We start from the raw sequence: 14,127 nt of genomic DNA, 5'->3' as shown, positions 1-14,127 counted from the left end.
AGTTCGATGTGCATTTTTAAACACCGGAGTCTACCGGAGTTATACCGCTATTCGTGCCACAAGGGACGACTAGCACAACGCACCAGATTTCATTCCAAGCAGGTAGGACATGTCTTCACAAATGGTTATATTGTTGTGCCATCATAGGATGGACACTATTAGTGATTTGGCGGTTACATCGCAGTACATTTACAAAAAATGTTGCACTGTATCTATAATATGACATGAACTCCAGCGTTCAGTCACGTTATTTGAACACTACAGCACAAAATGTTTTGTACTATTCAAAGATGGTGACCATACATTAGAGTTAGGAGGTGAGTCTTCGCAATCAGTCCTGTTTCTATATTCATTTTTAAACCCCAGGTTTTTCAGCGTCTCACCGCTATGCGGGCCACGTGGGACGACAAGTACGATGTAGCAGAATGTTCAAGTACGTAAGGATATGTCCTTATAACCTTTTATATTGATATGTCTTCTAAGGACGGAGTAGTTTCTTCAGTTTCTGACTCTGTTTGTGGTTACAGGAACATTGGATAGATACCCGCTGGACTTTTGTACTGTTACGAGATATATATGGCTCCATTGACGGCACACAGCTGAAGGTATCTGGATTTAACCCTATACCCTCATTTTTAATGTCTCATATTGTAACATTCTGTCACAGTGATTTCATTGTATTTTCTCTAGTCAGCAGGTCGTGTTCCTGCATTCGACCATACTTTTCCATCAGCCAGATCTAGCTTGGCACTTCCGGTAAGTGGCCATTTTCACAAATCATAGAAGCGGATTCAGTAGTTGCTTTCTGATATATTAATCCGATTCTGAGCGAGTGGTGGCTTGCTTTAAACTCCTTTTACCTTTTCCACATATGAACTAACCCCATTGGTCACTATTCGTTATTCTGTATATGATCGGTTTAGTCATATTTATGAACTGAGGTGCGGGTACTATTTCACTCACCTTCACATTGGGTTCTATTGGTGAAGACTTCTGGACATGAGCCCACACATTCACATAATCTATCAATGATTATCCACATTGAAATTTGCATAACCATGTCTTTCCTGTATTTGATAGTAAGAGTATTTACTGATTGTGTTTTCAGTAACCCCTGAAGAAGTGATTCTTATCCCGAAATGCACTGGGATCGTTTTAGACAGAAGATGGACTATATTATACAAGAAACATTGAAAATATTATTTATATACATTGTATATGCTATTATTGATACAAATGTATGAACTACTTATATGGTTTTGATGTAATATGCTATTGTAATAGTGGAGAGTGGTCCACAGTAAATAAACATTACAAAGACATGGAATCAAACAGTTCCATATAGAATGAAAATTTAAGTATAAATTCATAGATTTTGTTTAACTCATTATACATCTGTGCAGCCAGGATTCAACGTGATTCTGTACACTTCCCACAGCGACAAAGTCCACCCACGTGCCAGGCCCGAACCTTCCCTTTTACCACATGTAAGGCAACCCTAATGTAGGACTAAAGTAGCCCAATGGGCAGGGTGAGGGTATTTAAAAGGCAGGACATGTGTGTAGGAAGCTGGCTCTATATATACTATACCAAAGTGAGGTATAGTGAGTCCAGTGGAACCCCAAAGGTAGGCAGAGGTAAAATTAGATAGAACCTTACTCTCTATTTGTGGTATTGTGGTCGAGCAGTAAGGCAGTATCAGAGGACAGTGTTAAGTATTTTTTGTACACACTCAGGTCAGCAAATTAATTCACACACTCAAAGACTGAACTTCAGACCAATTGTTTTTGTATAAAAATATTATTTTCGTTATTTTATTTTCTAGAACTGAGCAAGCCTGGCACAGCTAAGCAATAAGTACTTTACAGTAGTAATGCAATTGAAATACAGTTTGAATGATAATTGAAAATGCACTTTGATTTGATTTGCAGTATGGTTGCAGAGAAATGAAATACTAAATAAATGCAGTACATAGACTTGAATAGGCTTTTTAGTAAAATAGCAGAAAAGTAACTTTTGAGATTACTAGGCTTACACAGAGTCGTACACCTGGATACTACTCTGGGACATTTCCTGAAAAAAGGTAAGTAAAATCATTTTTGTTAGATTATGCAATTTTAAAGAATGTCTTTAGTTTCTCAACCTCCACACACAGAAACTGTTCACAGAAAAACAGTCAATGTTATCCTATGGAGGAAAATAGTGTTATCAGTTTTCAGGTAAGTAATCGGTCTTAGGAGTGGAGTTTCTGGGGTTAGAACAAGGGTTCCCCCAGGGTCAAGGATTCACTCTTGTTACACCCTCAGAGGCACTAGGGCGGCCGGATGCAGAGTGCTGAGGCCCAATGTTATCCAAATGGGGATAGGGGGCCTCCGGTTGATGGCTGCTGGCAAGCGGGCCACTGGGTTGTGGGAGCAAAGCTTCTAGACTTTAGCTGAGGGCAAATGGGGAAACAAATTAGCCCCAAATGTGCACCCTCAGCGGCACTAGGACGGCCGGGTGCAGGGTGCTGTTTCGACATCGGATTCCCTGTTGTTTGCAATGGAGACCCTCCGGTTTGCAAAAGCACTGAAGGCAGGAAGACAAAGGACGTCTGGGTGTGACCACCTCTTTGAGAGGTAAGTTGGGAAGTTAGGGGTTGGTTAGGCACCGTTGGTTTGGGCACACAAGGCCATTGGGCATCGGGTGCAGTGGTGCCTTTTGGGGTTGGATCTTCTTACCAGCTCCTTTTCGCGGTTAGGGGGGCCTTCTGGATTTAGATTGCAGGCGTCGGCTGGAGCCTTGCGGCAGGTCAGGGGTCGCTGGATCTCGGGTCAGGATCGCCAGGGTGACCTTCTCATGGTGTTTCCCCACTCAAGCTCTGGCCGTGAATGGCGGTTGCAGAGTGGGGCGGATTCATGGTTTCCGGCTGCAGCCAGAGGTTGCGGTCAAACAAATCTGGTGTTCACTGGAGAAGCAGTCTTTGGAAGAGAAGGCAGGCAGGTCCTCCGGGGTTTTTGAGGTTTCTGACTGCAGGACACACCCGGATTTCGCAGGAGCAGGTTTGAGAGGGAGACAGGCTGGTAGGACTGGGGCCAAGTCAGTGGGCATCTTCCTCTCGTTAGCTGCTGCTCGGCTGTTCTGTCCTTCTTCTTCTTTTCTTCTAGTTTCTTGTCTGGATCTCAGGAAGCAAGGTTCAGAGGTGCCCCTAAATACTAGATTTAGGGGAGTTACAGGTAGGTAAAGGGCAGGGACCAATGGGTCCCCTCCTGGGGTAGGTTCACTCCCTATTATGCCACCCTTCAGCGGGAGGGGGGCATGAGCTTGTCCCTGGTTGGCTGAGTCCCCCCATCTTCAAGATGGCGTGGACTGGGAGCTGTGCTTCACCTCGCCTCCCCCACCTGAGGGTTGGAGTTGGCAGAGGTGGGCACACCTCTCTTTATCACTTGTTTTTACCGCCGGTTCTCCCAACCAAGCTGGGGGTCAGAACCAATGGGGACCAGTTGCTGAAAGCAGCAATTGGCCTGAGGAAGCTCACAAAGGCGGCAAGCCTTTGAAGCTTCCCCTTCGTGAACTCTACCCATCCTGGGGAAGGAGGCGTGGCACCTCATCCCAGGATGTGCATTGTTTCAGGCCCCAGAGAACAGCAGGCTCTCGAACAAGGGGTCCAGAAACATGTCTGATGGTGGCAACTGAAAGCAGCCACTCAGCCTGGACACTAGTGGTGGGTTAAGTTTCAGGGGCATCTCTAAGATGCCCTCTGTGTGCATTTTACATTAAATCCCACACTGGCATCAGTGTGGGTTTAATGTGCTGAGAAGTTTGATACCAAACTTCTCAGTTTTTATTGTAGCCATTATGGTGCTGGGGAGTTCGTAATGACAAACACCCAGCACCATATACTCTTAATGGCAGCACTGCACTTACATTGTCTAAGAATGGACTTAGACACTGTAGGGGTACAGGGCTCATGCACCTGTACCCTCACCAATGGTACAGTGCACCCAGCTAGAGGGGTGACTGACCTATGCCAGGACAGTGGGTTATAGGCATGGCACACAGAGGTGTGTTTAAATTGGTTGAGAGGAGCACTCCCTTTTTTTTCTATGCTTACTAATTCAATTTTTAATGTGGCTTATAATTATTTAAACGGCAGTTTTTTGAGGAGAGGTTAACGGTACAGCGAGCTTCCTTCAAGGTAAGAAGGCGGAGGAGGTGTCCTTCGGAGGAGTTTAGTAAAGTCAATGATTTGAATTAGGGTTCAGCTGAATCTTCATTTTATTCTTTCAGGTTTTGTAGTTAATTCCAGATTCGGGACGAGTGAGTTTATTTATTATTTTCACTATTCATATCACACAGCGGTGAGGTGACTGGGTTGCTCTCATGCTGCCTGTTTTTTACAAATTTCATTAGAGTCTTGGAACCTTGCATGTTGTGACAGATTTGATGTTATGCATTCAAAAATGACTAATAGAACCCCACCTTTCAGTTCACATGCCCCTGATGAAGAGCTCACCGAGCTTGAAATGCATTGGGCAAAAGAAAAGTCGTCCATGATATTGTTGAACACTGTTAAATATGTTATAAACGGATTGCATTTATTGTGAATGTAAACAATAATGTTTGGATTTATGGTTTAGGTTGTATTCAACATATAAAATAATGCTTGAAAATCCTGAAGACCTTATGTTTAAGATGTTTCTTTGAAAAGTTGCATAAAATTGAATAAGTTTTGATAAAAGCTTCAACCGTTGTTCTCCCAGCTAGAACCGCACTAGCAACAGTGCACAGAGGTTAAGTGTTTTATACACTTAAGATAAGGGACACAGAGGTGTGTGCCATGTCGACTCTTCACTTTGTTCTGCACCAAAACACACGACCTGCAAAGGCAGTGTGTGAGTGTAGTGGTACAGGACCTCTAAGGGTGGCACAATAAGTACTGCAGCCCTTAGAGGCCTTCTCTGGTCACAGTGCCCTGAGTACCTGTGGTACCATTCCCCAGGGACTGACCTGTGGCCAGAGATGCCAATTGGGTCTGGGATTCAATGCAGTTTTAGGGAAAGAACATGGGCCCTGGGTACCTGATTAGCAGGAGCCCAGGGCACATCCAGTCAAAGTACATCCGCAATTCAGCAAAAAATGGGGGCAAACATGCAGAAAGAGGGCACTTTCTCACAATGTGATTGTGTGTTTTACATGTCCTGATAGTGAAATACTACTAATTTCGTTGTTCACTATTGCAAGGACTATCTCTCCCATAGGTTATCACTGGAGCGGACTTGTAACCTCTTACAAGTGTAACTTCCAATTGGGAATAGATAGAGATTTGGAGTTTGGTATCCCTGAACTCACAATTTAAAAATACATATTTTAGTTACGTTGGTTTTTAAATTGTATATTTGAATATGCCACTTTTAGAAAGTGAACACAAGGAGATGTGGGCATTTTCTTCCTTTATTATTTGGTGTCTCTACCTGCCTGTAGAATCCACATTTGAGGGAGGGTGACAGTTGGGCTGCTTGTGACTTCACTCTTGACAGTCACACAAAGGGAGCTGAGCAGTGGCGGCTGGTGACTTTTGAAAGTAGTAGGGTGTAAAAGTTGGGGTGAGTGTTGTGCTGCGAGCGAGCCTGACTTTCATAAGAGAACTTTGGAGGGGTTCTCACCCCAGGAAAATATTGACAAAAGAGTGGGCAAATCGTGCATTTTAAAGCTAATGTATGAAAGCAAGAAGATTCATAAAGCAATTGTTAAAGTGCAGACTTGAAATATTTAAACAAAAAAATGCTCCATATTTTACAGAATTAATATTGTTCAGTAGTTACTGTAGTGTGCAAATTGTACAGTTCAACAAGCAAGGTTTTCAATCTTCTTACCTGCACATAGGGCTGTCTGTGCACTGCATTTGGTTGCTAATGCTGAAAATCTTCATGAAAAATCACTATGAGGTTAGTGTACCATGTTATTTTATTAACCTCGGATACTGACTTGTGAGACGAAAGTATGCAGGGCTGGCTGCTAGCTAAGTGGGGGGCCCACAGCCAGGGCCTGGAGCTTGTTGTCAGCTGCTAATGTAGCCCACCGAGTAAGTCATGTCCCATGAGTAAGAAATGTGCCTCGCCTGCTACGGGGGCACAAAACCAGCACATCACCAAGAGGCCCTTTGACTCCTTGGAGCACACTGCCTGGGCAACCCCTTTGAAAGCACTACTGTTAAGCAGAGCAGGTTCAATGTGCACCAGCCCTGTTCTCACAACTTAGAACGGACCAATTGAAGGATTACAGCTAAAGGAACACCTATTGCCACGTAATAAAATATAGACAATGCTAAAACCCCTCGCAGCTCAGGAGGCACAGAGAAAGGGCAGAGCGATTGTTCGAGAGGTGTCTGTGCCAACAGAAATGAGATTTAAAAAGCAGCGAGCTGCCAAAGTCACTGACAGATCCAACCAACACCCTGCACTGCCTCATACACATGCCAGGGACCCCGAACAAGTACTACTGCACCTCTAGTCACCATTGACAACCACTCTATCGGCAGAGGAGTGAAGAGCCAAGGCCCGAGAGCTATGTTGATCTCAGGCTCATGATAAAGCAAACCTCTGGCCAGGCGAACTCAGCCCAAGCCACAGGCCAAGCCCACCCCGGCCAAGGGAATGCACTGCAGACCTTCAGCCGTGCGAAAAAGAAAGAATCCCTCCCTGTAAACAAAAAAATAAGTCTGCCACACTGTGTCCAGACGTCCCACGTGCCATAGAAAACGGACTGGCCCAAGAAGTACCAACAACGCTCCAGGCCAAGGTCAACAAGCCCACATAGTAACTCTGGAACAGGCCATACCGGGACAGAACAGGGAACTACTGACACGAAAGGATCAACCTGACAACACCGTGCCTTCACTGGTGGAACTTGAACCCTTAAATCTGATGGCTGCTTAGATTGGGCGCCAATCACCGGACGCCCTTCATGCCAGCAACACCCACACGCAGACAAACAGATTCGCTCGAAATCACCTGGGCCCTAAACGGCTTCAGGTGACGTGAGCGTTTTCCTTGATTAGTTCATATTTGCATTTCTCATTCGTAATTCGTATGCCATCCACTGAGCTCGCTGTGTTCTGTGGCTCTCTTTTTCACACTGCAGAAGAGCAGATAACTGGCGGGTGATTGAACGGTTCATTGGCAACAAATACAAACCCTACATTTAAATGCATGTATTTCTCAGTGGATCGGTGCTGGTTAGTTAGAGGACACCTTCGTTTAAGGTTTCCTGCTTTCAAAATGCTCTGTACAGACAATGCCTTGATGTATCTCAGAGTTCAGGAAATTTAAAAGATAACCTTGTTAAATCAGACCTTGGGATGCAGTTTAGTAACGTGGGCCTGACTGCCTCACTGCTCCTGACTGTGCCTCGCTGCTCCAGACTGTGCCTCGCTGCTCCTGACTGTGCCTCGCTGCTCCTGACTATGCCTCGCTGCTCCTCGCTGCACCTGACTGTGCCTCACTGCACCTGACTGTACCTCACTGCATCTGACTGTGCTTCACTGCACCTGACTGTGCCTCACTGTGCCTCACTGTTCCAGACTGTGCTTCACTGAATCCGACTGCGCCTGAATGTGCCTGACAGCGCCTACCTCTGTGGGTACATCATTTGGTGAGAGAGCGTGGCTGGGTGCACGGCATAGGGGCTGTCATCTCAGGTCTGTGTTTAATCCCCTGGAGGAACTACAGGTTTGGTGGGTGAAAGCCCCGCCAAACCCTGCAAGAGGCGGTGAAACACTTCTCACGTGTGCCTCACTGCATTCACCCACCTCCCCATCTGCACAAAAGGGCCCATCTCTCCCTCCTTACGTTTACTTACACACCACAGGTGCGGCAACACACACGTGACAAAGCCACAACTGCGTTAACTCCAGTCGCGGCCGGCATTACGGGCGGGTGGGGGGGGGTGGAAATGGGGTTGTGGGGTCGTCGCACGGCGGAAGGGATGGTGGGGAGGCGGGAGGGGTTTAATGGAAAAAAATTAAATAAAGTAAACTTACCATCCCGAGACTTCCGCCATCCTGGTTTTCAATTCCTGCACGTCATCAGGAAGGCGGCAGGCAGCCTCCCTCCCCCTCCACCACGGCAGCGCTGTGATTGGTGAGGCCGCAGCCCCACCAGCGTCATTTTCTCTCTGTAAGCTGCAGCATACAGAGAGAACAGGGAGAGTGCGCCTTGTTGCTCGAGGGCAGGGGGGAGTGGCTTGTCCACTGTTGTTCATAATGGATCTTTGGGCGGCCTCAGGCTGCCCAAGCAGTCAGTATTAACAACAGGGGACAAGCCACTCCCCCCTGCCCTCGAGCAACTCCGCCCACCCCCAACCAAGAACTTCTGCTTTCTCGCCGTGCGAGAAGGCAGAAACAAATGGTAGTTATTACAGCAATAACTACCATTTGTATCTGCCTTCTTGCATGTCGAGAAAGCAGGGGGGCGACGCCCAAACGCCCCCATGGAGGAGCCGCCACTGGAGCTGAGGTGTGCCATTCATATTTTGATGGTCCATCACCAGGCTGATGGGTCTTCCTGGGGTAGAGTGGTGGGAGAAGGTGTCACGGACACCTGAAAAGGGCTGTGCCTGTCCTCATACAAAGCTGTCTCAACCCTCTATAGTGTGTCTGTAGTTAGGTCAGAGAAAGACAGGGTCTTGCGCACTACAATGACTTTTCTTTGAAGTTTGCCTACTGCAAATATAGAAACTGGTATAAGTACTGGAGCTGTGACACCATAACTTCAGAACACTTCTGGACTATGATGACATTCTGCCAAGAAGAAGAGCTTGAGAAGCTGTCAGGAGAGACTACAGCATTGCTGTGTGCTTTGCTGTGTTAATCTGCTACTTGCTGCTTCTGTCTTGGGTAGTGAAAGGACTAGACTTTGCTTTGTACATCCTGCTTGTCAATGTTCTCCAAGGGTTTGTGTGTGCTTAACTCCTGTTAATAAGTCTCAGGGCAATCAAAGACTTTGCCTGCAGCCCCTGAACTCCTCTGCTGGGAGTAATGATCTGCCAAGTGGTGCCAATTCCTGTCCTGGGCTGTAAGAGGTGGTTTTGCTGCAAAGGATTGATGAAAATCCATGCATTGACCTTCAGCGCCTGTTTTTTCCACTGCAGCCATGCGATGTGGTTCAAAAACAATGCATCGGACAGGGTACAGCCAAAGAATCAACGCAGCAGCTGTCATGCGGCTGAAACTTCGCTGCAGCCCGAGACCTGATCACCGTGTCTCCGACGTCCGAGGAACTCGCTCCGACTCCGACCCTGTTCGGCTGAAGAAATCGACACACCACCTGTATCGCAGCTGTAAAATCGATGCAGCACCTGTTTTGCAACTTCCGCATTGACAGAGCACATTCAGATTATGATGCAAGTTCTTCATCAACGTAGTCCAGCAGTAAGTAACCGAGGCCGGGTGTCCAGGGATCAACCTCCCTCGCAGTAAGGAATCGACGCATCACCTCCCCTGACAGTAAGGAATCGATGCATTATCTCCTCTGCACCGCAGCAATGAAACAACACATCACTTCCCCTAGCAGTAAGGAACCAATGCATCACCTCCCCTGGTAGTAAGGAATCAACACCGCTTTATTTTCCACTGCCTCACCTCCCCTGCGCCTGTTTTGGTCATTTATGATGACGCAGTCCAGCTACTTTGTGATAAAAGTGATACAACCAGTTTCCTATGACTGAACTCTTTTGAAGCTTTACAAAGTTATATCTTTATTTGTGTATGTTAGGTTTTTGTCATTTGGTCTTGTTTTATTCAGATAAAGATTGGTTATTTTTCTAATCTGGTGTGGTATCCTTTTGTATTGTTTTCACTGTGTTACTGCGTTTGTTTTTTACAAATGCTTTACACATTGCCTCTGAGATAGGCGTGACTGCTCCTGCCAAGCTACCAAGAGGGTGAGCAGGGGTTATCTTAGCTGTGTAATCCCCTTACGCTAACTAGAATAAGGGTCCCTACTTGAACAGTAGGCCACTGCCAATGAGAGACCCCATTTGTAACATCTACTATATAGATAGCAGCTGGTTGAATAGCAGAGAGAATTCACTACTTACCCAGTGGCCAGCTAAGTATCGATCCCCTTTTTAGGTCAAGCATTTGAGACCTTCTACTAACTTCTCTTGTGTACTTGACGCCATCCTCCTGCTATCCATTTGTATGTTTTAGTGTCCTTTAAAAATCCTTGCCTGCTAGTGGCCAGTCCTGCCTCTTTGTCCCTCCTTATTCTCGGAAATTCCTCCCAGGCAGCAGGGACTAAGTACTGAATCATTACGCTTTGGGTGTATATATCTCCTCGTTGGGGGACTATTATTTTCTTGGGTTTCTGCTCAGCGCCATAGCTGCTTGCATTTTATGATCTGGTCAGTGCTCTGAGCTCTAACTTTCTGTAAACAGGCATGGGAAGGCTCTCTGGTCATAGAGCTGCTCCCCCGCCTTTCGATTGTGAGCACGATTAGCAACAGGCCTTTTATTTAATCAGCACGGGTATTTTAAAAAGCACAATTCGACATCCTCCTTCCATGTCTGCATGCCCTCCCCCACCTACCCCTGCATATGGTGTCTGTTTTAAAATGTTGTTTGCAATGTTGTTGAAAAGACAGTGTTAAAATTAACAACAGCTGTTCTGTTTTCAGAGGAGCGCATTGATTTGCGACTATTTACAACGTCAAATGGGTTTGTCATGCCTCTATCAGGGAAAGGCAAACTGTTGGGTGAGAGAAGCATTGTTCTTTGTCAAACTTATTCATAAGTTTAAAGTTGCTGATTGGTGCCCATATTAAGTAAGACTTTGACTTGGAGTTGTGAAGCTTTGGGTTGAAACGGGTATGAAGTGCCTCCCCACCGCATGGTAACATCTACTTTAGGCTCATGTTAGTTGTATAACCCGCAGCTGCTGCTCCTTGCCACTTTCCATGGAGCCACACTTCGCCAGATCCTCGACCACTGTGCCAAGCTCTGCCGCCAGTGCCCATCTATGCTAGGCCAGCCATGGCTCCTCACCGAGCAGGCAGGTGTGCTGAATAAACACACAGTCAGTAATGAGCCCTGGGTGATAAATCTCATTTTCATACCAGACGCTGCCCACAACTGTTAGAGTAGCCGTAAAGGAAACAAGTTTGATTTATAGGCAAACCTGCCCAAATTGACAGCAGCAAGGGATACTTTGAGAAATCAATGCTAATTGCAATTCAGGTCTATTTGTATTTGAACTTATCAAGAGCTAAGCCTTATTTCAAAACGTTTGTTTTTCAATGAATATCTCTTCCTAGTCTGTCTCAGTCCTGTAAACACTGCTCCAGCAGAGGTGATGTTTTGTGTTTACTGCAACGATCCTCTAGTGCAGATCTCTTGGTGACCAGGAACCTTAGTTTATGCGATTATCGGACCACAAGGGTTCAAAAACATCCTGGCAGAGAGAACATTTGGTCTACACGACTGTTATTAAGAACTGTTTTTATATTCGTGCTAATTTTAGATTTTGCCTGCATGTCGAAATCAGGATAAAAATCGTTTCACTTTGGTATAGTATTGGTGATCGGGACACTCTTTGTTTGATTTCTTGTGGAGGCTGTCCAAAATGTGACACTGTTTTTTGTCAGGAACAAGATGCAGGGCATCAAGGAGCTGCGTTACAAAGTGTATGTATTTGTAGAGGGCAGAGCTGGTGGATGGCCTGTTTCTGTGCACTCCAAGGGCCTCATTTATGAGTCTGTGCATCACTTTTATGCCACCGGTACGTCACTTTTTGTGATGCACCAGTGGCGTAAAAAATGCGCCTTGTTGCGCCATATTTACAAAGTGATGCAACTAGGTAGATGCATCACTTTGTAAACCCCTGCGCCACATTATACCTATGCCAGGTATAATGTATGCATGGGGGGCGTTTTGACGCAAGAAAGGGTCATGGAAGTGACGCCGTGAAATCTATAAGATTTCACTGCGCCATTTCTTGGCCGCTAATGCGTCAAAATCTTACGCCTGCTTCATGGCAGGCATAAGACTGACCCAGACACTAACAACATGGGACTTGCCCATGTGAAAGTACACATTGCTGGAGTTGCAATGTGTGACACACTCCAGCAATGCGTCACTTTTCCGCTTACAGATATGTCAGAAATACTGACGTATCTGTAACTCCTTGTGACATGATGCGTCATATTATAAATATGATGCATAAATTATGACGCAAGGAGTGTGCACTGAGAAGTGACGCATCGCTGCTTTCACGCAGCGATGCGTCATTTCTCATGAATGAGGCCCCAAGTGTTTGCAGACAGTGTAATTGAGTGATATGTTTAGGATCACACAAACTGTGCAAGCTAGGATTCAAATGTATGTCTCACAAATAAAGTGCCATTTACTTACCTATTGGATCACATATCTCGCCTCTTCCGAATGAAGAGGCAATTTAATTTTATGTTATTTCGCATATGGTGAAGAACAACATTTAGCCTGCTAAGGAACAACAGTTGGAAGTTAATGTGAGAGGCTCCTTCAACCTCTATCTTCTACAAGGGCCAGACCCATCTGATTTCATGAAGTGCATCTCTTGGGCTTCTAAGAGGTTTGTGCCAGTGTCACTGTGCTCCAAAGAAACGACTGCCAGGGCTGTAGGGCAATGGGCCACTGCACCAGGCACTGTCTTCGGGTGGGGATCCCATTTTTGCAAGCATATTATGGTTTTAAAAGCACTTGCTGCCCCTTTCCTGGCCTCCCAACAATTTTCAGCAAACAATAAAAATATCAAAATAACTCCGGTGATTAATGATCTTCCTGGAGAGATGGGAAATTTGTCTAGTGGAAATAAGGTAGCTCAAATGGTTAATATGCCTGCTGCACAGAAGGTGTACCATGCAGATCACAGAGTGCATATAATGTAAATAGGTCAGTGGGTTACAGTTTTTGTCAGAAAATGGTTTTGTTACTTGCAGTTTATAAGTTAAAATCCTAATATCGAACAGTGAGCTATTAGCTTTCATCAGAGAGTTGTATTAAAACTACAAGGTATAGATTTGAGCGTTATGATTTTTTTCCCAAGTATTTCATTATTCTAATGTTGCCTAAAGGGTTCATTTGGGTTGAAGTCAATTATTAGTAAAAGACAACCCCTAACCATGGTGATACTTTTTAAATGCTGAGTTTGTGCTTCTCCAGACCAAGCACTCTTAAACTATACTGCCTAGCAGTATGGGTGACATGTGACTCCTACACCTTCTAGTCCTCTGTCTGATGTAACATGTCCTATACACTGATTCACTGATGTATAAATGATTGTCTCTGTGTAATGTGTGTGTGATGGAAAATGCTATGACACCCAGGTTGGCATGAGTGGCGCTATAAAACAAAAGAAATGCATTGGAGAGAGAGTGAATATGGAGACATGAGGGGCACTGTTATAGAGTGATAGTGAGAGAATCCGTGGTGGGGGTGGTCATTGGGGGCGCCAACTAACATTGTTGCCCTGGGCGTCAACAGCATTGAACTCGGCCCTGACTTGTCCTTTCTAGTTACGGAGGCTGTAAAAGCCTACAGAGAAAATAGAGTAAGAGCGCAGAAAACGTGTACCTGTGCGCACATAGCAAGTCTTGTTTATCAAGCCCAGTTGAATCATCATGCAAAGGTCCTGCTTTCGCAATGTATAGGCCTTTCCTGTGCTAAGGGATAGCCTGTGCCACATATAGCATTTAATCATTATTTCAAGTCTCCTTTCCAGCTGCGCCACGTGACTCGCTAAGTAATAAGCATGCTGTACAAAGTTCTACAGAAAAAGAGACACAATGAAGTTCTTTCTTTTATTAAGGTGGTGAGGGGATATCCTTACCAAGTGCATTAATGTTTGGCCATTTACAGCATGTAATTTTAAAAGTATAATTTATAGCATTTTTGTGTAGCCCTCAACAGCATACCATAGCATGAAACTCCATTGCATATCACTCCACAACACAAAATACAATTCCACATAATTATACTTCAAAACACGCAATACCACATAATTCCACAGAAAACCATGCCGCATAATTCAAATCCACTCCACACCACACAAATCCACAAGACACAATTACAAAACTAACTAATTCAGTCCAACCCACATAATTCCACAACAC

Source organism: Lissotriton helveticus, chromosome 2_1, assembly GCF_964261635.1.
Source record: "Lissotriton helveticus chromosome 2_1, aLisHel1.1, whole genome shotgun sequence".
In the NCBI taxonomy this organism is placed as follows: Eukaryota; Metazoa; Chordata; class Amphibia; order Caudata; family Salamandridae; genus Lissotriton; species Lissotriton helveticus.
Note: the sequence above shows the minus strand (reverse complement) of the source record.